The sequence below is a fragment of the Colletes latitarsis genome, chromosome 2 (genome assembly GCF_051014445.1).
Source record: "Colletes latitarsis isolate SP2378_abdomen chromosome 2, iyColLati1, whole genome shotgun sequence".
NCBI lineage: Eukaryota > Metazoa > Arthropoda > Insecta > Hymenoptera > Colletidae > Colletes > Colletes latitarsis.
In genome coordinates this window covers 13,486,215-13,512,437 of record NC_135135.1, presented here as the reverse complement: position 1 = coordinate 13,512,437, position 26,223 = coordinate 13,486,215, and the positions used below count along the sequence as shown (strand labels likewise).

Here is a 26,223-nt window from a genome sequence, read left to right as displayed (position 1 = left end):
TCATAAATTATCGCTCTGAAGGCAATTTCGTTCTACTAAAGCACAAAACTATTAGTTTCTACTCGCAATAAAAATTATTCTGGATATCAATCATTATTTCCATTCTTTCAGTCGAACTGATCCATCTTTTGCTGATCAATTTGCCATTGCAAGAATAATTGCAAGTTTCTGTAATAGACAGAGCACACTACTTATCTGCACACGGATATTAATGCAAAATTTTTTCGTAAACACGAATAGTGCTTTCCTACTACATATTAATAAACATACACTATTAAACCGCGCGATAATTTCCAGCCCGACAAAACGTTCGCACAATTTATTTGATTAAAAATTACTGTGGCCTCTTCCGTGCCTCGTACAAATTACGAGACTCGGCGGGCGGATGTTTAACGAACGCGATATTTTCAAGGAGCCTCTTCTCGTCAAGCCGGAGACGGCGCATTCCAGAATGCAATCTTCCAAAGTGGTTTTCACGTTATGTCACCTGCTAAGCAGTAATCTCGGTTGAAATAATCTCGCCTGTTCCCCTTTTCCGACGCGGACAATTTCCCCAACGGAATCCGTAACGTTTCCCTGCGATCGACGCGTTCCCAGAAACTCGTGGATCGAACGATTACACTTCCACCCGTTCGTAGCGTCTCGGAAAAGCGAAAAGAAAAAATATTCAAGCAATGCTTACGATTTCTCTATTCCCAGCGGAACGCCCCTGGCGGGACGGAATTTCGAAACGTGGCTACGGAACACTTTCGGTTTTTCGTCCACCTGTTTGATTCTTCTTATGCATTTCTTTCCGAACCACGGTTCGTCGAGACACGCGATTCGACCAGAGTCCCGTATCTCCCTAGTGTCTCTTTTTTTCTCGAAATAACGCTAAACGTGTCACGGTACGATGTACGTTCCAGCGTCGCGTTCGCTCGATAATGTTTGTTTAAAACGTCGAGTCGCGACGAGATTCGATCGGACCCGCACAGAGTCACGCGCAGGAGGCTCCCGGGCAGCCGTGGTTTTAATTTCGCCGCGATCGACGATACTTTTCTGTCATGTTTCGTCGATTTCCGGTCATCGTGACTCGATGTTGTTCGAAAGGGAGCACGCGCGCGCGCCTCCGTGCCGTGGCAGCCACTGACTGGCTCTGCGACTGCATCAACACTGCCCTCCTCAAACGTATCAACTCTTCTCCTCCCTCACCCCTCCACCTGGTTGTCCCTACTACCCTACCTTCCACTACTTTCATCCCCCACTACCTTTCCCTGTTTCGCGCCTCTTGTTTCCTCTTTCTTTTTTCGCTCGTTTCGTTTTCCCGCGACGATTCGGGTCGTCGATCATAATTTCCACGGCGAAACGTAAACGTCTCTGCAACAGAGACACCTCCCCCGTTTGGAGGATCTTCTTTATTGTTTTCTCGTCTTGGGTAAGTCGCGGGATCCATGCTTCTAGATCACACGCTTTGATAAATTACGGCTCCTATCCGTGAAAGTCTCGCGACCTGTCATGGACGGACAAAAAGTGTGTCGCTGTTGTTTAAACACGCGGACGAAAGCAATTAGGGTCGTTTTTCTCGACGCGTAGGAACGTGACTCGTACATCGTCCTGCGGGGGAGGAAGCCATGATGGAACGATGTTTGTATCGATTTCGTCTCGAACTTATGTTTGTATTATCTAATTTTGATGGATACTATAATTACCCTGAAAGAAACTTTGTGGCGATGACATTAGGGTTGATATAGAAAACAGAGACTCGAAATTTCTCTCGAGGGGCTTCAACTATGGGATACTACACACTGTTTCCTCAGAAACCATTTTTTTTTTTTAATTGAACGTTCCAGGGGAGTTTATTTTTTTACACTCAACAAATTGTTACGGGGAAAGAGAATAATATTTACCTGGGCTATTTTTAGTGTTCTGGACGGTTGTACAAGATTAAAAAGATTAAAATCGATTTTACGAATACGTTACGAACACTGCAAAACTTGTGCAACTATGTCGTACGAAAAAAATTGGTCGAGCAAATATCATTCAATTTGATAAAAGCTACCCAAGTAACAAAAATGTTGCGCCATCGGTTATTTTTAAAAATCTTGTCTCTTTCTTTCTAAAGGAACGAAGATATTTTCAGTGATTTCTGCTTATAAAAATTGTTCACTAATAATCCTCACTACTAAAGATACCAATCAAGTAGAATAAACCTACACTAGCCAGACAGTAGAAAGAATAATCCCACGCCAGGAGCCATAATAATAAATTGTTCGATTACTTTTCTTGAAACTGCTTAATTTTCGCCTACGGGAACAATAAATTCCAGCTTCCTAGTCTCGAATAAAAACACAAATGTAAGTCCCTTACTGTTCCAAGCAGTAAAAGAACTCGGGAAGAAAGTTTAATTCGAAGTTTACAATAGCGATGAGAGCCCCAGTTAGCGAGGATTATATTTTTTAACAGTCAGAGGACGCGAGGAATCTTCGCTTTTACGTTGAAAGGGCGATAAAAGTAGCGGGGAATTTTTAATTCATCAACGGCGACGTGAAAATTAAGAGATCCTTCCCGATTAACCCAGAAAGGAAATTTAATTCGATGTTTAAAATAATCGTTCAGCCCTCCCCCACGGTATGCTATATTTTTTTTTTATTGCTCCGACCGGAGGAATATTCAAGCTCGTTACTCTGGCTATTTCTCTGCACACAGAAATTTACGCGCACCCCGTATTTAACCGTCGCAATCAATAGTTGTGTGTACATGAATTTATTTCGTACCCTTAGTTTTTCTTTCGTTTACGGCTCGCGACCGATGCATTTAATCGTACCCGCGAAACGATTATCAGACCACGGTCCTCCCGCTCAGCCAAACGTAACCGTTTAAAATTGTATTTTATTACGCTTGAAATTGCGCTAACGATCTTAAACATTTGTCCTTCGTTTTCTATCTTATTCTATTTGTCCTTTTTATTATCTGCATCGCGTTAATTTGAAAATATTCTAGCTTCCCGAATCGCTCGTAATGAACCCTTCCATTATGTATGCGATTCGTACTTTTTGTTCATCGTTTGTCCGCTCGTTATTCGTCGTTGTGCCAGTCAAAGCGCGCAATTTACCATACTGGAGGGACGGAGATATTTAATTGTTACTTTTTGCACGGGAGTCCCGGGACCAAATAAAAATGCTGCACTTCGCGCGGCACTCTTTCGGAACACTTTTCATAAACGATAAAAATGCAATTAACGATGCTCGAGAAACGGGGGTGGAACGGCGAGAAGTAATAGCGTCCGCAGCTTCATAAATTCATAAGACGTAATAAGTCCTGGACACAACCGACGCTAACTTTCTCGATTGCCCAGCGGTTCTTGGAGATATAATGGCATTTAGTCGAATTGTTTCACCGTGATAATAAATAGATTTTTAAGCAAACGAAGTCGCGAAAGTTTTGATTGCTTTCGGCAAGCTTCAGCTTATTCTTAACCAGCGCTTCCGGCTCTCGCGCCATTTTGTGCCCTGTGACGTCGTTGTTCGTCGACTCTTTCGGTAATCGAATGAATATTAGACTGCAGACGCTTCTGCAAATATTCCTGATATTAAGTATATACAGGGTGTTCGGCCACCCCTGGGAAAAATTTTAATGGTGGATTCTGGAGGCCAAAATAAGACGAAAATCAAGAATAACAATTTGTTGATGAAGGCTTCGTTAAACAGTTATTAACGTTTAAAGTTCCGACCGTACTGAATTTTTTTCTTGAAAATACGCAAGATATCGGGGGTATGTCTATTGACAAAAAATGCTTGTAATTGACCCCCGCAACCGAAAATAATTTTTTCAGAATTAATTAAAAATTTTTTTTTGCGTAGAAAAATATATATATAATAATACCCCCTGTCGATTTTTCTTAAAAGTTCCTTTTTCATTTTTAGTAATTTTGTTTAACGCCCTACAGAAAAGTTGTCTAATACTTTTTTGTAGGTATCCATGAGCTCTACTTCAGAAAAAAGTTTCATTGAAATATATTCACAATTGTAGGAGTTATGACTGTTTGAAAATTGGACCATATTTATGGGGTTTTTCTCATTTTGCGGGATCAAGGATCAACTTTCCGAATATTTTTATGATTGCTACATATTTTACACTAAAATACGCGGCGTTTGGCTTTTTGAACATTAAAATCGGCCAATCCGTTCAGAAGTTATGATGTTTTAAAGATTCGCATGAAAATTCAGTGAAACATATTGATGGTATGGTCAGACATTATATTTTCGGAAAAGAATTTTTTTCTCGAAAGTGCGTAGGATTTCGGGGGTATGCGTGATGACCAAAAATGATTCTAATGGACCCCCGCAACCGAAAATAATTTTTTTAGAACAATTTGAAAAATTTTTTTTTCGTTGAAAAATTTCAACACCTCGATTTTTTTTCTCGAAAATGTGTAGGATTTCAGGGGTATGTGTATTGACCAACAATGCTTGTAATTAATCCCTGTAACTAAATATAATTTTTTCAGAATGATTTGAAATTTTTTAATTTAATTTTTTAATAACTTTTTAACGAAGCTTCAGTCAAGAAATTGATATTGTTGATTTTCGTCTCATTTTGGCCAATAGAAATAAATGGTAAAAATAATAGACATTAAAATATTTGACATCCTTCTCAACTCAACACTATTTTCTAAATTAACAGTTATATTTTTACATCTAGCATCAAAGATATTCTTTTAGGGAAACGATTTTTTAAAGATAATTTAAATTATAATAAAAGAAATGAATATGTTTTTATTCTAAGTGGTCGATCAAAAATTTTTGTTTATTTTAGTTCACTGGAAAATGAAGTTTCAGATAAATTTGAATAAAATAAAACACTTCTTGCAAATGATTAACAAGTTGTTAATAATTTTAAAGTAACGCCAATTGATGATTTATTTTCTAAAATAACAGTTATATTTTTACATTTAGCACCAAAGATATTCTTTTAGGGAAACGATTTTTTAAACACAATTTAAATTATATTAAAAGAAATAAGAATATATTTTTACTCTAAGTGGTCGGTCAAAAATTCTTGTTTATTTTAGTCCACTGAAAAATGGAGTTCCAGATAAACTTGAATAAAATAAAACACTTCCAGCAACTGATTAACAAGTTGTTAATAATTTTAAAGTAACGCCAATTGCTGGAAACTCTGAATTGTCTCCTTTAATAAGAATAAAATATTATACAAAGAATTTTCATCATTTCACAGTAAGCTTCTTTTCTTTGAAAGTTCATAAATTTTATCCAACATTTTTACAAATTCCAGTTTCATTCTTTTCGATCCTCGAAGGGAGTCAACGAGGAATCAGCGATAGTTGTTCATTAAATGTTGGATTCACTCGGTGAACGAATGCCCCTCTTTAAAAAGTCAAATTGCCTAGTTTAAAGTTTGACGGTAAGTGCTTGAAAGTTCCATTCCATTCGTGTGCGACGAAACAACGAACAGGAACGAAAAGGGGGCAGAAACAAACGGGAGGCGTCCAATTATAGCAACAGATCGTTTAGCTCTGTCGGGGCAGCTCGAAGTCAGAAAGCTCACGCACGCCCGAGCTTTCAGCCCCGTCTATCCGAAACGCCCGGAACTTCCGCCCTAACGAAACTTTCTTTCAAACGGTGCCATGTTTACTCCCGTTAGAACTGAACTTGCCCGAGTTTTTATCGTTTCGTCTTTTCACTTTCTCCATCCGTTCGTTTCACCGTGAATTTCAACTCGTTTCGATTCACAGTTAGCCCTGTCAGGTTCAGCTTCTCGAAGTTTCCACGCGAATTTCGAATAGCCGGACGCGGGAGGTTCTCGCGCGGACCGCTCGTGGAATTCGTTTCGCGTGGTCGTTCGATAAAAAAATATACTTACCGAAAACCTTGAGGGACTTTCAGGAACTTTCTCGTTCACGTGTACGTAACAATCGGGGCGTTTAGTAGAAAGGCGTTCGGTTTACTTTGAACTTGAGGTTAGAAACGATGTCGACGATCGAGAGTATAATAAAGGGGCGAGAGTCGATCTGTCTCGGAAGCAATTTTCACCCGCGAAGCTGGCGGGAAATTTAATACGCGGAAGTGCTATTTTATGTCCTTGCAAATCGATATCCCTGCCGCGATATAATACTCGAACAACGCCGATGCAGGTATTTTCTGCCGTGTTGATCTCGAAACAAATTACCAATAGCACTTAAACCTTTCACGCGAGACTAAGCGAGCTAAGAAATATTACGAGCGAAAGAAACCGGCCGACACGAGGATTCGTTCGAATATCGGTTCAGGTTCTCCAAACCGTTTCCAAGAATTTTTGTTTCGGCTCTGAGACTGGTGTATATTAACTATAAATACAGAGTAGGTCGTTAAAATAATTCGTTACCTATTAGTTGTATCAAAAAATGTTTTACTTATTGTATTCGGAGGCACTCGTACGAAAGCAAATTAATATTTTTATATTTCTTTTGTTAAGATGTAAGGGTGAGCTTCGAGCTTCGCAAGATGATATTTTCATCATTAATACTGTATTTTTTCTTTTAATACTGCGTTGTGGAAGACATTTCTGATTGCGTGTTATATTTTCGGTAAAGAATTTTTTTCTCGAAAGTGGGTAGGATTTCGGGGGTATGTGTATTCATCAAAAATTATTGTAATTGACCACAGAAACCAGAAATAATATTTCCAGAACGATTTTAAATTTTTTAATTTTGTCGAAAAATTTGTTCACCTACTCGAATTTTTTTCTCGAAAGTGGGTAGGATTTCGGGGGTATGTGTATTCACCAAAAATTATTGTAATTGACCCCTGGAGATAAAAGTATTTTTTCTAGAACGATTTGAAATTTTTTTTTTCGTTGAAAAATTTATACACCAATCCCCTGTCGATTTTTCTTAAACATAAGTTTTTGATTTGTAATAAGTTTGTCTGACAAGCTACGGAAAAGTTGTTTAGTACTTTTTTGTAGGTACCCATGAGCTCTAGTTTCTCCTAAAATTTCATTGGAATATATTCACTATTGTAGGAATTATGGTCGTTTGAAAATTGAGCCAGGTTTATGGGGTTTTTCTCATTTTCCGGGGTCAAGGATCAACTTTCCGAATATTTTTATGATTGCTACATATTCTACACTAAAATACGCGGCGTTTGGCTTTTTGAACATTAAAATCGTCCAATCCGTTCAGAAGTTATGATGTTTTAAAGATTCACATGAAAATTTCGAAGAACCATTTCTGGCCTGACATTATATTTTCAGTAAAGAATTTTTTTCTCGAAAGTGAGTAGGATTTTGGAGGTATGTGTATTCACCAAAAATGATTGTAATTGACCCCCACAACCGACAATATTTTTTTCAGAATTAATTAAACATTTTTTTTTCGCCGAAAAATTTAGGCAGCTATCCCCTGTCGATTTTTCTTAAAAATTCCTTTTTCATTTTTAGTAATTTTGTTTAACGCCTTACAGAAAAGTTATCTAATACTTTTTTGTAGGTACCCATGAGCTCTACTTCAGAAAAAAGTTTCATTGAAATATATTCACAATTGTAAGAGTTATGGCTGTTTGAAAATTGGACCATTTTTATGGGGTTTTCTCATTTTGCGATGTCAAGGATCAACTTTCCGAATATTTTTATGATTACTACATATTCTACACTAAAATACACGGCGTTTGGCTGTTTGAACATTAAAATCGTCCAATCCGTTCAGAAGTTATGATGTTTTAAAGATTCGCATGAAAATTCAGTGAAACATATCGATGGTATGGTCAGACATTATATTTTTGGAAAAGAATTTTTTTCTCGAAAGTGCGTAGGATTTCGGGGGTATGTATAATGACCAAAAATGATTGTAATTGACTCCCGCAAACGAAAATAATTTTTCCAAAACGATTTAGAAAATTTTTGAAATTTCAGGGAAAAATGTCATGTATGGTCAGACATTAGATTTTCGGTAAGGAATTTTTTTCTCGAAAATGGTTAGGATTTCGATGATATATCTACTCACCAAAAATGATTGTAATTAACCCCTGCAACCAAAAACAATTTTTTCAGAATGATTTGAATATTTTAATTTAAATTTTTAACGAAGCCACAAGAAATGGATAATCTTGATTTTCGCCTTATTGTGGCCTCTAGAATCTCGCATTAAAACTTCTCCCAGGGTTGGTCGAACACCCTGTATATAATTCTAACCGCGATAAAAAAAATTTACTATGTTTATCGTAAGTGTGCAAATATTGGCTACGAATGTTTCGACTTTTCTAAGCCAAGACCACACATGTCCAAGTAGAAAAAAATGCAAAATTACATTTTCACGGGCAGTTGCCCCCAAAAAAACTGAGTACAAAAATACATTTTAAGGTATCTTTCGGAGGGTTTCGAAAGCTCTGGGGGAATCGAGTCCGTTCGTTCGACGCTGTGAAACTGTTTCGCGGTTAAAGGCGAAGCCCTGCGACCGATTCGCGGGGGGGCACAATGAAATCAAGAGAATCGTCGCCGATGCTCTTCCATCGCACGGCGTATCCTGGCCGTTTTGCAAGGGTGAATCGAAAGCAGATCGATCGCGGAGGGGTTGCTTTCGCGACAATATCATCGCGCAGCCAGCAGTTTACACGCGCGGTCGCCCAGCTAGCGGTGATATAATTGTGATTCAGCGTGGAAAGTTTCGCCGGCAAGTTGCTGAGCGTAATTTCATTCGAAACAGATGTTGCACATTGCCGGGAATTACGCCTTGTCACTTGTTAAATTAATCGCCGGATTGGCCGAACGCCAACGTCGAGCATTTAGCTATAACACCATCGAACGGTCCTCTAACATTCTGCTTTTATGCACTTTTCTTCGCGATGGCCACTCGATTCCAAATTCACAAGCGTTCCACTCTGTTCGGCTTCGTTCCGCGAGAACAGTCAGCATCCGTCTTCGTTCATCGACTGTGAATGTTTCGTACAAAGCTTTCTCGTTTGGAAGCTTCGTTCACGGGAAAATCGACTTTAAAAATTTATTCGGATCGCGTAAGGCTGGAACTCGTATTCGCAAACGTTTAAAGAACCCGAGAAACTATGAACTATGAATTAAAGGAACAATTGGCTTGTTGATTATTTCTTAACGTTTTCAGAGTAGTAAAATTCTAGAGCAATATTCTTCGTGATATTGTTTTTCTACATAAACTAATTTTTGAGAGCAAGCTACAATAAAGGTGACATCAGAAAAATGTACGTCCACACTCGTATTCGCGAACGTTTGAAGAAGTATCCGAGAAACTGTGAACTATGAATTAAAGGCACAATTGGCTTCTTGATTATTTCTTAACGTTTTCAGAATAGTGAATTTTCACTAGTTCTGTTAAAATTAAATTAATTTTAGAAAAATTATTAGAAAATAGTAATTTATTATAGGAGTATTTCCATTACAATATACACGTAATACAGTACAGAAAAATAAATGAACGAAAAATTACAAATAGTTTATAACGTAGTTGAGTAATTTCTGAATTGAAAGAATTTGCTGTTTTGATATTTGGAAGTATAAATCAGTGTCCTAAATCGATCGAAAGGTTGGACCCTGTGTAAACGATACGAATATCGAAAAGCAGTAGCGTCGATTCGGTTCGCGAAAGGCAGTTAGAGCAAAATATTCAACCCGTGGAATCCTAGTTACCCCGTTCAGGGATCAAAGGGTTAAATAATAGCCAATCTATATCAGATAGCCGGGCATAATGTATTCCAGCGGGGCTTGCTAGACCCACGAGTGTCTACTTAAGGGTTGCGCACTTTGCTATCGTATCGTTTGAATATCGTCGATATGTATCGCGTCGCTATCCGTGGAAGCTATAGAGCACCCTCGACAGAGGCAGTATCTCCGCGATTTACAGGCTAATAAAACCCAACGCGATAAATATCGCGCAACAACGCTGGCCATCGCGGACGGCTATGGCGCGGAAACGTTAGAGGCGGTTAGCATTATTTCTAGGACCGCATTGCTCCTAAGACTGCTACGGGAAGCTCCGGGACGACGTTAGGGGTGGTTTGTTCCCCTTAAATTTCCACGCTGGCTTCTTACCTTGGAAGCAACACATTCACCGCGAGAGGCAAGTTCCAACTGTCCCACAAATTTCACGCAATCATGGTTTACCTTGCACCAAATATCTTTTCTACTCTTGACTACTTTACTTTTATTTATTTATGCAGAAACAGTTGTGCAAGATTAATTTCAAACGATAAAAACAATTTTATAATACGCTTATATTCAGGATACTCTCGAGTCAAACTTGAAATACGAGTTTGTGACTTCGAAATGAGAATTTTTCTATTCGACGATAGTTTCATTTACTTTTATTCATTTACGATAAATATATTAGCATGCCAGGAATAGTTGTGCAAGATTAATTTCAAACAATAAAAACAATTTTATAATACATTTATATTCATGGCACTCGCGAGTCAAACTTGAAATACGAGCTTGTGACTTCGAAATGAGAATTTTCCTATTAAACGATAGTTTCGTTTACTTTTATTTGTTTAGAATAAATATATTAGTATATAGGAACAGCAAGATTTATTTTGAACGATAAAAACAATTTTATAATACACTTTTATCCAGAGAACTCTCGAGTCAAACTTGAAATACGAGTTTGTGACTTCGAAATGAGAATTTTCCTATTAGACGATAGTTTCGTTTACTTTTATTTGTTTACGATAAATATATTAGTGTTCAGGAGTAGCAAGATTAATTTCGAACGATAAAAGTAATTTTATAATACACTTATATTCATGGTACTCGCGAGTCAAACTTGAAATACGAGTTTGTGACTTCGAAATGAGAATTTTTCTATTAGACGATAGTTTCGTTTACTTTTATTTATTTAGAATAAATATATTAGTATATAGGAACAGCAAGATTTATTTTGAACGATAAAAACAATTTTATAATACACTTATATTCATGGTACTCGCGAATCAAACTTGAAATACGAGTTTGTGACTTCGAAATGAGAATTTTTCTATTAGACGATAGTTTCGTTTACGTTTATTTATTTACGATAAATATATTATCACGTTAGGAATAGCTGTGCAAGATTAATTTCGAACGATAAAAACAATTTTATAATACACTTATATTCAGGGTACTCGCGAGTCAAACTTGAAATACGAGTTTGTGACTTCGAAATGAGAATTTTCCTATTAGACGATAGTTTCGTTTACTTTTATTTGTTTAGAATAAATATATTAGTATATAGGAACAGCAAGATTTATTTTGAACGATAAAAACAATTTTATAATACACTTTTATCCAGAGAACTCTCGAGTCAAACTTGAAATACGAGTTTGTGACTTCGAAATGAGAATTTTTCTATTAGACAATAGTTTCGTTTACTTTTATTTCTTTACGATAAATATATTAGTGTTCAGGAGTAGCAAGATTAATTTCGAACGATAAAAATAATTTTATAGTACACTTATATTCATGGTACTCGCGAATCAAACTTGAAATACGAGTTTGTGACTTCGAAATGAGAATTTTTCTATTAGACGATAGTTTCGTTTACTTTTATTTGTTTAGAATAAATATATTAGTATATAGGAACAGCAAGATTTATTTTGAACGATAAAAACAATTTTATAATACACTTTTATCCAGAGAACTTTCGAGTCAAACTTGAAATACGAGTTTGTGACTTCGAAATGAGAATTTTTCTATTAGACGATAGTTTCGTTTACTTTTATTTGTTTACGATAAATATATTAGTGTTCAGGTGTAGCAAGATTAATTTCGAACGATAAAAATAATTTTATAGTACACTTATATTCATGGTACTCGCGAATCAAATTTGAAATACGAGTTTGTGACTTCGAAATGAGAATTTTTCTATTAGACGATAGTTTCGTTTACTTTTATTTGTTTAGAATAAATATATTAGTATATAGGAACAGCAAGATTTATTTTGAACGATAAAAACAATTTTATAATACATTTTTATCCAGAGAACTCTCGAGTCAAACTTGAAATACGAGTTTGTGACTTCGAAATGAGAATTTTTCTATTAGACGATAGTTTCGTTTACTTTTATTTGTTTACGATAAATATATTAGTGTTCAGGTGTAGCAAGATTAATTTCGAACGATAAAAATAATTTTATAGTACACTTATATTCATGGTACTCGCGAATCAAACTTGAAATACGAGTTTGTGACTTCGAAATGAGAATTTTTCTATTAGACGATAGTTTCGTTTACTTTTATTTGTTTAGAATAAATATATTAGTATATAGGAACAGCAAGATTTATTTTTAACGATAAAAACAATTTTATAATACACTTTTATCCAGAGAACTTTCGAGTCAAACTTGAAATACGAGTTTGTGACTTCGAAATGAGAATTTTTCTATTAGACGATAGTTTCGTTTACTTTTATTTGTTTACGATAAATATATTAGTGTTCAGGTGTAGCAAGATTAATTTCGAACGATAAAAATAATTTTATAGTACACTTATATTCATGGTACTCGCGAATCAAATTTGAAATACGAGTTTGTGACTTCGAAATGAGAATTTTTCTATTAGACGATAGTTTCGTTTACTTTTATTTGTTTAGAATAAATATATTAGTATATAGGAACAGCAAGATTTATTTTGAACGATAAAAACAATTTTATAATACACTTTTATCCAGAGAACTCTCGAGTCAAACTTGAAATACGAGTTTGTGACTTCGAAATGAGAATTTTTCTATTAGACGATAGTTTCGTTTACTTTTATTTCTTTACGATAAATATATTAGTACACAGGAACAGCAAGATTAATTTCAAACGATAAAAATAATTTTATAATACACTTATATTCAGAGTACTCTCGAGTCAAACTTGAAATACGAGTATGTGACTTCAAAACTAGAAAAAGAATTTTTCTATTAGACTGTAGGAACGAGTAACATTGAATTAATTTAAGCTATTGCTTTACGAGAATGCAAATGTAATTAAATATTTTGTTCAGATGAGAGAACGAATGATTAATTTTCATTTTAGTGATTGAGAGTAAAAAAATATTCTTTGAAGTTTATACGCATGAAAAGTATACGTTATTTTCATTTATCGTTACATTTGTGTTTTAATTTCGATGGAGCTCGTGCAATACGAAATTGTAATTGTAGCCATTAATTGACTTACATTCTGCGGTACTCTGCGGAGAAAGGCAATTACTTTCGAAACGATGTCAGGCACCGCGCATGAAATTATGTTTCGTTGCAGTTATAACTTGATAAATTAAGGTCTCGAAACGCGTAATATTTTCCGGGGCGCGTTAGCATTCCAAGTACGAAATAACGAATTTGCATTCGGTTAAAACGTTGAACTACATTTCCTGTGTACGCGTTCGCTGCTTCCGTGATATTCGACGGGAAAAATGTGCCGATTACACGCGCGTAGCGGCTATCTAGTTTGGCGTATTGAATCAAGGAAAATCGTCGAATCCTCAAAGCCAGATACCTTTTCTCGCACACTCTTCGCGTAGTATCGACGGAGCCTTTTACAGAAACTTTTGTTCCGCCCCGATGGAAGCTGCCTTCCATTCCAGTCGATCCGCGTATGCAAATGGCCGGAAAAATCAAGGAATATTGGAAGGGGCCAGGATAGTCAAAATCTTCGCCGGAGATGAAATTAGGTTTTCAAATTTTAAAGCAAATCTCCCGTTTACTCCGTTTCGCCCCGAGTCTCGCGCGAACCTTTTATTACAAAAGAAACTGTTCACGGAAACACGTACATTCCGCTCGCGGAATTATCTGGAAATATCAAACGGCGCAATAATAGTCTTGTTTCGAACGAGGTCGGACTTATGCTTACAGATTCCGAAAGAAGCTGATTTTACCTCGTGCTCGCAATCAAACTCAATAAAATTTCTTGTACATCCGTTAAGATTTTACTGTGGTGCCCCTGTTCTTTATATCGGCACAAATACAGAGCTGGATCGCTGGAAACGTTGAATTTCAATGATGGAAGAACCGAAGATATTTGTAACGAGATGATTACTTCGTTTATTCTTTTATTTGCTCTCAATATCAGCAGTGAACCTTTGGTGTTTATCTTACGTATTACTATTCCAATAATTATTATTTTTCTCTCGACAATATCCATTGTAAAATAAATGTTAAATTCCATTAGTTTCTAGGGACAAATAGTTTCACGCGATATGAAATTACATCGAAACAATATTAACTCATGACATTCGTCCATCTTGTCACGATATTAATAACAGTCAGGGATAACAAATAAATAATTTAAGCTGACTCTTATCCGCGAATTTGTCCCATATTGCCAGGATATCAATATGGAATATTATAATTTACAAATGAAATGTAAACAGGAGCTGGTAATCGAATAAAATCTGTCCGACTCCGTTCCTACGGCGCAATAACTCAAACATCGAAGGTATTTCCGACGAGATTACAGCGATTATCTCCGTCGATATATTATTAGAAAAATATTCACCCGACGCGAACGTCGGGATTTAATTTCGACGCGATAGTTGTTCCGTGTCATCCTCAGAACGAAAGATAATAATCACCGATAGAATCACCAGCGTGCAAGGGTAGGTGTCGAAAATCGTCAGGAAGCAAATGGAATGGAACTCGATTACTAGGTGCTCAGAGTTGACAGCCCGACAACTACAGCTATCTGCCAACTCGGGCACACGACATATATTTGAGAAATCGTGCCAGCGAGTATGCAATTTTATGGAAAACGGGGCAGCTTCTGCCTGGGCCGCGAGAAATCTCTAACCACTCCCCGCCGAACCCTTAATTTTGTCCCAATAAATTGCGAGTATTATTTATACAAACGGCTATCTAAACTTTTCGCTCTTAAATCGTGAAATTTGGTTTTAAAATCCATGCAATCTTTTTCTTTTCTTTTTGTATCAAGTTTGTGAGTCTTGTGGTTTATGAACTAGCAGCGTTTAACTATTTTTAATAGACATTGATAGACTGTTCTCTCATTTCACCCTTGCTATACAGGGTGTTCGGCCACCACTGGGAAAAATTTTAATGGGGGATTCTAGAGGCCAAAATAAGACGAAAATCAAGAATATCCATTTGTTGATGAAGGCTTCTTTAAGAAGTTATTCACGTTTAAAGTTCCGACCGTAATGAATTTTTTTCTAGAAAGTGGTTAGGATTTCGGAGGTATGTGTATTCACCAAAAATGATTGTAATTGACCCCCGTAACCGACAATAATTTTTTCAGAATTAATTAAAAATTTTTTTTTTCGCCGAAAAATTTAGGCAGCTATCCCCTGTCGATTTTTCTTAAAAATTCCTTTTTCATTTTTAGTAATTTTGTTTGACGCCCTACAGAAAAGTTGTCTAATACTTTTTTGTAGGTACCCATGAGCTCTACTTCAGAAAAAAGTTTCATTGAAATATATTCACAATTGTAGGAGTTATGGCTGTTTGAAAATTGGACCATTTTTAGGGGGTTTTTCTCATTTTGCGGAGTCAAGAACCAACTTTTCGAATATTTTTGCGATTTGTATATATTCTCCATCAAAATACGCGTAGTTTGCTTTTTTAAACATTAAAATCGTCCAATCCGTTCACGAGTTATGACGTTTTAAATATACGCATGAAATTTCAGTGAAACATATCAATGGTATAGTCAGACATTACATTTTCGGTAATGAATTTTTTTCTCGAAACTGAGTAGGATTTCGGGGGTATGTCTGTTGACCAAAAATGATTGTAATTGACCCCCGCAACCGAAAATAATTTTTCCAGAACGATTTGAAATTTTTGAATTTAATTGTTAATAATTTTTTAACGAAGCCTCCATCAACAAATTGGTATTCTCGATTTTCGTTTTATTTTGGCCTCTAGAATCGCCTATTAAAATTTTTCCCAGGGTTGGCCGAACACCCTGTATATTATTTTATGAAAAAAATATAATTCGTTCAACCGGTTTATAACTTTGAGGAGAAACGTGTCTAGATTATATCAACGCTTCGTTATACGTAAAGTATGCTGCATTTTATATTATTTTACCTCTATTTTACCCTTTCGCGTCCTCGATTACGCATTTCTTCACTGGAGAAACATTCCGTCGGTTCGAAGACCCCTGGATATCTCGAGGTGCGATTATCGGGAGAGAAGGAAAAAGGAAGAAAGGAAAGAAAAAAGAAGGGTTTAAGTTTTCTCCACGAATCACGCGCGATTACATGGTACCGTCCAGCCGGTTAACAACGCCCTTATCTTCGCCCTGTATGGCGTAAAATTTATCGACAAAGCACGAGGCTTCCGGCACGGGTTTCCGAAGGCAGACCAGGGCTCGTTCGCCACGAATCTCGTAAGTAACTACGTAAAAACACGCCTAATCTATTTTCCAGGCTCGCGGCTTCCAGCGAGAATGCAAGCCGATTTCTATCGTGTCTGCGGCAGATGCCTGACCTCCCTGACGGATGGGATTGCTTGGCCTTCTCGCCTCCGCGTTTCCAGCCGTGCTTCTGTTCTCTTGCCACGCGGCCTTTTTGTTCCTACGTTACCCTAAACCAGAACTAGGGAATCCTTGTTGCGTCGTACGGCCACCACAGTCGATTTTCCCCAAAATTGTTCAGAGATATTCAACATAAAGACTCAGTTAAAGGTTCTTTTTTAAGTTTACTCTTCGCGTGGAATTGATTATAATTCACCATGTGAGCACTTCGGGTTTCAGGGTTAGTGTTTGCATAATCTGTTGACACTATTTCAAAGGATTCCATGCATTCAGAAGTACCATTTGCTCTTGTCTGAATCATGGAAGATGAGACACTTCGAGGACTCTTCTTGATTCATGAATACTTGACTCTAAGGTTTATTCTTCTCGTGATTGATTATAATTCTCCATATGAGCACTTCAGGTTTCAAGGTTGATGTTTCCATCATCTGAAGACGCTATTTTAAACGAGTCAATATACTCAGAAGTGCCAGATGTCTTTTTCATTCTGAATCATGGAAGATCAGACACTTCTTGACTTTTCTTGATTCAACAATACTTGATTCTAAGGTTGATGTTTTCATAAGCTGGAGACACTACTTCAAAGCATTCAGTGGACTCAGAAGTACCAGATATTTGTTCTTTTCTGAATTATAGAAGATCAAACATTTGGAGGACTCTTCTTGATTCAAGAATACTTGACTCTAAGGTTTATTCTTCTCGTGATTGATTATAATTCTCCATGTGAGCACTTCAGGTTCCAAGGTTGATGTTTCCATCATCTGAAGACACTATTTTAAACGAGCCAATGCACTCAGAAGTGTCAGATGTCTTTTTTATTCTGAATCATGAAAAATCAAACACTTCGAAGATTCTTCATGACTCTAAGGTTTACTTTTCTCGTGGCATTGAATATACAATAATTCTTCATATCAATACCTCAGGTTTCAAGGTTGATGTTTCCATCATCTGAAGACGCTATTTTAAACGAGTCAATATACTCAGAAGTGCCAGATGTCTTTTTCATTCTGAATCATGGAAGATCAGACACTTCTTGATTTTTCTTGATTCAAGAATACTTGATTCTAAGGTTGATGTTTTCATAAGCTAAAGACACTATTTCAAAGCATTCAGTGCACTCAGAAGTACCAGATATTTGTTCTTTTTTGAATTATAGAAGATCAAACATTTGGAGGACTCTTCTTGATTCATGAATACTTGACTCTAAGGTTTATTCTTCTCGTGATTGATTATAATTCTCCATGTGAGCACTTCAGGTTCCAAGGTTGATGTTTCCATCATCTGAAGACACTATTTTAAACGAGCCAATGCACTCAGAAGTGTCAGATGTCTTTTTTATTCTGAATCATGAAAAATCAAACACTTCGAAGATTCTTCATGACTCTAAGGTTTACTTTTCTCGTGGCATTGATTATACAATAATTCTTCATATCAATACCTCAGGTTTCAAGGTTGATGCTTCCATAATCTGGAGATACTATTTCAAACGAGTCAATGGGACTCGGAAGTACCAGATGTCTCTTATTTTCTCAATCATAGAACATCAGATCGAGGACTCTTCTTGATCCTATTATACTTGATTCTGAGGACGTACTTTCCTGGACCTTTCTCTCCAAAGAGAGTCTATCATTCCAATCAATAGTTTAAGATACAGTAATACATCGTTTCCATCGAGAACGAGGAGTCTACCTCGAATATTCATTTTTTTCTCGCTGGCAAGCACACCCTTAGCGGGATCTGACGATCCATTAATGGAGTCGTTTGAGAAACACTGATCCGAATTCTAACGGTTTTAGCGTTTCGGCCAAATACCTTTCCTTGGATTGTCGCGAAACTGGCTGGGGAATCTGTATCGGTTTCAGTCCCGTTGTCAAACGAAACTCCGATGCCCGAGAGCTGTACGAAGGTGCTCGGGGAATTACTTGGCAAAATTCGAACCGGCCATCGAATATCGATACGTGAGCGATTAATTCCTACTACGAAGCTACCCCGTTAGGACCAGCTGACCAGTAAGATGCCTTGGAACTTTCTGCAAAATGTCGCGCACGTTCGATCGGATTGCCCGGTGCTTCGCAGATTTGACAGTACTTAGAAAATTCGTAATAAAACATTGTTTAAAGGTTCACTTGCAACAGTTACTCCCACTCGTATTCCTACACTACAATTGATGATTCATTATAAATTCAAAGAAACACTTCTTATGAATTCTTTCGATTTATTTTTACACCAAACGTTGTTTATTACACTGCACGTTTTTTTCAAATATTAAGAAAGGTTAGTAATGCCATATTACAAAATCGATAGAGATTATAATGTAAACATTACAAGTGGTCACGCATCCCAAAGTACTCTACTTGACCGATTCCTTTTTAATTTAATTGGAACACCTTGAAGAACAATAATAATAATGACTCACCATTATAGTGCATACGAGTAATTGTACAGAACTCCACTCCGTGCAGAATTAAATAAGGAAGAGTGTAAAATTGTTTCAGCCTCGCGAAGAGTTTCCCATGTTCTTGAGACTGCTCTCAGTCGGTCCGATCGTAGAAAAATCGCGCGTGTTTTCGCGTACGTCGTTTTAAGTACTCGTTTTATGGCGACGTTATTGTTAGGTCGTTACTGTCGCTCGATGGGGGTTGTTCTTTCGGCGCGTTCGTCGTAAGTACAGAAATTACGAGTAAAGTTAAGTGGCCATAATGAACGCGGCCTGTAGGACAACCGAGCGGTAGCGTGGGCGGGCAGCGTAAAGAATGGCCGTGCATTCTGTGTGTAACGAGTTAGGAGAAGTTGGTCCGCGAAGTCGACGGAGGAGAGACCTTATTAACGAAAGTGTTCAGTTTTTGCCACCGCTAACGCCACGAGTGAATATTATGCCTTTACGCAACGAAAGCTATATTCTCGCGATAAGCGGAATTTACGAGGCAATTCTGTTTGCCGGATGGGCCACAAAAGTCACCGTGTAATTGCTCCGTCTCGTCTCCTCGTCTATATCTTGTCGTTTTGTCCAACGTTTCAGCGAAAACAGAAAAATAAGAGCCACTTAGGTGTAACGTTTCCCTTCGCGAATTTTAACTTAAAGGATACTAATTGGACCAGTAAAATTAAGGGGAAACACCCGGCATAACAGGTCTACGAAATAGACTTCTGTGTTTTTTTATAGTCAAAGGCGAAATTAACCGTACGCTCATTTGGTCTAAATAAAAGTGTTGTAATTTAATTAATTTTTTGCAGTAATTTCTTTTTTGTTGTGAATTGTGTGCATCACTATATATATATGGATCTAGATATAAAATACCAGAGCAAAATCCCGTCGTTAGAGGCATACTAGGAATCGTTGAAACGCGTAATATGCAGAATATTAACTGGCCTGGCGGCAACGCTTAAATCAATCATGCAAATTTTTCAATGTGCGTCACTTTATCGAGGCTAAAAATTTGTCCCCTAACCGTGTACATTGCTAGAGATCTATACAGGTTAAAATGATAGGGGGTAAATTCCGTTGTTAGAATTATTCACTAAACAAACGAGCTTCGACTACTGTTATTTTATATAAGAAATTTTATCCATCCACTGACGTTCAAATGTGTGTAACTATCTTTCATTATTGGATTTACGGGACGTAGATTGCACATATTTGTATTCAAACTCGTTTTTCTTTTAATTAGAATATATTTTCATATCTTTATATTAATCAAATTCAACTTAAATTACTAACAATTAATATTCATCAGTTCCACAACTTTGTATCGAATCTGAAACCCGTCAAATCGATCTGTCAATCTAGTGTTGATGAACAGTTGGATTTAATTAGTGAAAATGCATTATAGTGAACAGAAGAGATGTGTTTAAGAAATTACTCGACGCAAGTTAAAGAAAAGACTAAAAAATGGAAGATTTTTGTATTGAAACTCGTTTTTCTTTTAATTAGAATATATTTTCATATCCTTATATTAATCAAATTCAACCTAAATTGATAACAAATAATATTCATCACTTCCACAACTTTGTATCGAATCTGAAACCAGTCAAATCTATCTGTCAATCTAGTGTTGATGAACAGTTGGATTTAATTAGTGAAAATGCATTATAGAGAACGGAGCAGATGTGTTTATGTATTACTCGACTCAAGTCAAAGAAAAGACTAAAAAATGGAAGATTTTTGTATTGAAACTCGTTTTTCTTTTAATTAGAATATATTTTCATATCTTTATATTAATCAAATTCAACCTAAATTGATAACAAATAATATTCATCAGTTCCACAACTTTGTATCGAATCTGAAACCAGTCAAATCTATCTGTCAATCTAGTGTTGATGAACAGTTGGATTTAATTAGTGAAAATGCATTATAGAGAACAGAACAGATGTATTTAAGAAATTACTCAACTCAAGTCAAAGAAAAGACTAAAAAATGGAAGATTTTTGTATTGAAACTCGTTTTTCTTTTAATTAGAATATATTTTCATATCTTTATATTAATCAAATTCAACCTAAATTGTTAACAAATAATATTCATCAGTTCCACAACTTTGTATCGAATCTGACACCCGTCAAATCGATCTGTCAATCTAGACAGATGAACAGTTGGATTTAATTAGTGAAAATGCATTATAGAGAATAGAACAGATGTATTTAAGAAATTACTCGACTCAAGTCAAAGAAAAGACTAAAAAATGGAAGATTTTTGTATTGAAACTCGTTTTTCTTTTAATTAGAATATATTTTCATATCTTTATATTTATCTAATTCAACCTAAATTACTGACAAATAATATTCATCAGTTCCACAACTTTGTATTGAATCTGAAACCAGGTAAATCTATCTGTCAATCTAGTGTTGATGAACAGTTGGATTTAATTAGTGAAAATGCATTATAGAGAACAGAACAGATGTATTTAAGAAATTACTCGACTCAAGTCAAAGAAAAGATTAAAAAATGGAAGATTTTTGTATTGAAACTCGTTTTTCTTTTAATTAGAATATATTTTCATATCCTTATATTAATCAAATTCAACCTAAATTGATAAGAAATAATATTCATCAGTTCCACAACTTTGTATCGAATCTGACACCCGTCAAATCGATCTGTCAATCTAGTGTTGATGAAGAGTTGGATTTAATTAGTGAAAATGCATTATAGAGAACAGAACAGATGTATTTAAGAAATTACTCGACTCGAGTCAAAGAAAAGACTAAAAAATGGAAGATTTTTGTATTGAAACTCGTTTTTCTTTTAATTAGAATATATTTTCATATCTTTATATTTATCTAATTCAACCTAAATTACTGACAAATAATATTCATCAGTTCCACAACTTTGTATTGAATCTGAAACCAGGTAAATCTATCTGTCAATCTAGTGTTGATGAACAGTTGGATTTAATTAGTGAAAATGCATTATAGAGAACAGAGCAGATGTATTTAAGAAATTACTCGACTCAAGTCAAAGAAAAGATTAAAAAATGGAAGATTTTTGTATTGAAACTCGTTTTTCTTTTAATTAGAATATATTTTCATATCCTTATATTAATCAAATTCAACCTAAATTGATAACAAATAATATTCATCAGTTCCACAACTTTGTATTGAATCTGAAACCAGGTAAATCTATCTGTCAATCTAGTGTTGATGAACATTTGGATTTAATTAGTGAAAATGCATTATAGAGAACAGAGCAGATGTGTTTATGTATTACTCGACGCAAGTGAAAGAAAAGACTAAAAAGTGAAAGATTTTTGTATTGAAACTCGTTTTTCTTTTAATTAGAATATATTTTCATATCTTTATATTAATCAAATTCAACCTAAATTGATAACAAATAATATTCATCAGTTCCACAACTTTGTATCGAATCTGCCACCCGTCAAATCGATCTGTCAATCTAGTGTTGATGAACAGTTGGATTTAATTAGTGAAAATGCATTATAGAGAACAGAACTGATGTGTTTAAGAATACTTCCCCGAATCGATGTTGGAGATAGTTTCGCGTTAGCGCGTAGCTGAAATCCGAAATAATTATTATCTCGACGTTATAGCGTTCGACGAATAAGCGTGACGTTTCCCGTCAAATCGCTTCGCCGTTTTATGTATAATTAGATCAAATCTCGTAACGTTGCTCTTGCTTCGATCTTTCGCGCCGAGAATTAATTTCAGGCTGTTAGCGTACCGTTCGACCGTTGAAAAAGTTATTTTCCCGCCGGGTCGAGAATACGATAGCAGAAACTACATTATTCATGAACGCGGTAAGCATAGCAAACGCGTGGCGTAATTTCACCGGGTTGCGAATCTTGGGTGCTATCGCGAACCGGATGCGAGTCAGCCCAAAGTTATAGGTGCTCGTCTATACAGGGTGTATTCAACGCTAGCGACTAGCTATAATATTCCCATTGAAATCAGAAAAGAAATCGCGAGGCAACTCTCTATCACACTGCTCTAAACTCCTTTTCCTTGAATGCACCGATGCAACTTTACTTTTGTCGAAATATTTGCTGAATTTGTTTAAATAAATCGACAGCCTCGACCAGTCTGAGTATGAACGCTTCAGGAAGTATTTAATTTCGATTTTTAACCGGAACACTTTAATGTAACCTGAAGAATCGATAGTAATTGTTTTCATTCTGTACATTGTGATGAGCAAACACTCTCTTTGGGGACGAGTTCTGATATTTCCAGTATTGTCATAAAATGAAATATGGAGTAGGCTAAGACGTATACTGCTGACCCTCCCACTTATAATGAAACTCTCATACTATCCTAAATCTTTTTTCCTTGAATGCACCGATGCAACTTTACTTTTTTCGACATCTTCGATCAGTCCGAGCATGAACACTTCAAGAAGAATTTAATTTCGATTCTTAACCAGCCAGAAGGCTTTGCGATAAGCTTCGCCAAGGGTCGACAATATTTTCCCCAAAGCTACACCCTCCATAATTTTCATTAAAATCTTGTTACTAACGCTTGGGAAACCACCCGTGCAGGGATAAAAAGTACACGGCGACCTGTCAAAGGTGATCTCGAAATCTCACAAAGCTCGCTGGTTCTAAAAAAATTATCCTATTATGGTCTGGCCAGTGTCACTGGACTTTCGCGAACAAAGTTTTCGCGCGTCTGTAAATACAAGGAAGACGTTCGAAAGTGTTTGGCCACGCTTCTCGTTTTCGCGCGACAATTCCATCCTCGTTACCGAGTTCTCAATCTCGTTCGTGTTTAACATCCACTAACGTGTTAACGTGCGTTGCAACGGGCTTCCTTTCACGATGCATCCGTTCGACGGTCGCCTGCCCGTGTGCTGGCAACAAATATTGTCTCAGTTAACGATTGCACGAGTCCCGTGTCCGGTCGCGTTCGTTTAGCCTGTTCCGTTTCGCGCCGGGTCGTCGCGGAGCCTCCTTCAACTTCGTTATTTCAGCTACTTATGAATACAAACCGGGTATTTCTTGTTCTTCGGGTTACTGGAAACTGAATTCGGTAGCCTCCTTCTCCTACTTCCCCGTTCCAAGCTTCATAAATACAAAGTGTATACTCCGGGCTTTCGTTTCTCTCGCATGACTGCTTGTCTGGTCCGGGTCAAGTGTTGCCGATTCGATGGCGGATCGTCCCACGAGAATTCCGGGAGCCTCCGTCGAAGAGTTTTCCCCTCCCGTTTATAGAATATTTCAAGCACCGTTCGTCGACTAACGAGTGCGAACGGGGAATTGTTCCGACGTTTTATTTACCGTCCAACGGGATACGCCTCCCCTTCACTGGAATTAGGGTCAACAACTGCTATTGTAGATACGAGCATTTAAAATAATATCGGAATCCTTATTCCTCGAATCTTTGGTAAAATACTAAGACCAATTTCGATCTAGATTTATAGCCTGTTATAGAGTTATAGTTTAGAGCAGTGTTTCTCCACCTTTTCTAAAATTCTTATGCATAATGATTAGTATTAAAAAATTGAAATGTTCATTAAAGAAACTTGAATGATAGGTTTCAGGAAGAAATAGGAAATTATTGAGCACATACAGTAAGTGAATTTTCGAAACATACAGGGTGTTCGGCCACCCCTGGGAAAAATTTTAATGAAGAATACCAATTTTTTGATGGAGGCTCCGTTCAAAAGTTATTAACAATTAAATTCAAATATTTCAAATCGTTCTGGAAAAATTATTTTTGGTTGCAGGGGTCAATTATAAGCATTTTTGGTGAATAGACATAACCCTGAAATTCTACTCACTTTCGAGAAAAAAATTCGGGAAGGTGTGAAATTTTGCGACAAAAAAAAAAAATTTCAAATCGTTTTGGAAAAATTATTTTCGGTTGCGGGAGTCAATTAGAATAATTTTTGGTCATTACACATACCCTCGAAATCCTACTCAGTTTCGAGAAAAAAATTCCTTACCGAAAATTTCATGTCTGACCATAGCGTTGATATGTTTCACTGAAATTTCATGCGTATCTTTAAAACATCATAACTTCTGAACGGATTGGACGATTTTAATGTTTAAAAAATCAAACTACGCGTATTTTGATGGAGAATATGTACAAATCGCAAAAATATCAGAAAACTTGGTCCTTGACCCTGCAAAATGAGAAAAACCCCATAAAAATGGTCCAATTTTCAAACAGCCATAACTCCTACAATTGTGAATATATTTCAATGAAACTTTTTTCTGAAGTAGAGCCCATAGGTACCTACAAAAAAGTATTTGACAACTTTTCTATACAGCAACAACCAAATTTATTAAAAATAAAAAACGAATTTTTAAGAAAAATCGACGGGGGGTAGGTGCCTAAATTTCTCGACGAAAAAAAAAATTTGAAATCGTTCTAAAAAAAATATTTTCGTCTGTAGGGGTCAATTACAATCATTTTTGGCGAAGAATCATATCCCCAAAATCCTACTCATTTCCTAGAAAAAAATTCGAGAAGGTGTGAAATTTTTCGACGAAATTAAAAAATTTGAAATCGTTCTGGAAAAATTGTTTTCCGTTGCGGGGGTCAATTACAATAATTTTTTATGAATAGACCTACCCCCGAAATCCTACCCACTTTCTAGAAAAAAATTCAGTACGGGCGGAACTTTAAACGTTAATAACTTTTTAACGAAATCTCCATCAACAAATTAGTATTCTTGATTTTTACCTTATTTTGGCTCTAGAATCTCCCATTAAAATTTTTCCCAGAGGTGGCCGTACACCCTGTATAATAGAGGACTCCAATTCAAGTACAAAATAATTTTAATGTAAGATTTTTCTATATTATTTCAATTATTAGTAATTATTTATTATATACATTTAGTGAGATTACTTTTATATTAAATAAAGTTTTAATTCACTCATCATTTTGCATTTCTGCGAGTTCTTAACGAAACACTGGTTTAGAGCTAACTTTAGATTTACAAACTATATTGTTTAATATAAGGGGGAATATATTATGTGAAAATATGAATCGAAAATATAGAATAAACTTTTTTTATAGGAGGCTTTGTTTTCGAGAAAATGGGCTTTGAAAATTTAGTGGATACGGCGCAAGTAGAAACAGCGATTAATGGTCAGACGCATGGAGGAAACTTTCAAATTCGATTATCTCGAAAACGAAGCCCCGAACGAAAAAATGTTACTCCTCTTTTTCGACTCATTTTTGTACGTAGAATACCCCATATTCGTCGTTTTACGATCTATTCGAACACGTCCTTAATATCGGCAAACATACGCTATTTATCATCGCAACTAAAACGATCATAAATGAAACATACAAATAAACATACACCTTATCTCTAAACTAGA

General features: G+C 36.2%; 1 protein-coding gene across 3 annotated transcripts in view; it reads right to left on the bottom strand.

The window, feature by feature from the left end:
- Nucleotides 1-26,223, bottom strand: part of Glurb (metabotropic glutamate receptor B) — a 357,471-nt gene that overhangs the window by 156,219 nt on the left and 175,029 nt on the right. The window contains exon 1 of one of the 3 annotated variants that reach the window (XM_076783797.1): nucleotides 683-1,107. The exons of the other annotated variants lie outside the window; for them this stretch is intronic. The gene's annotated coding sequence lies outside the window, so the exon portion shown is untranslated. Of the gene's footprint in view, nucleotides 1-682; nucleotides 1,108-26,223 lie in introns of those variants that run through there. 3 annotated transcript variants of the gene reach the window in all.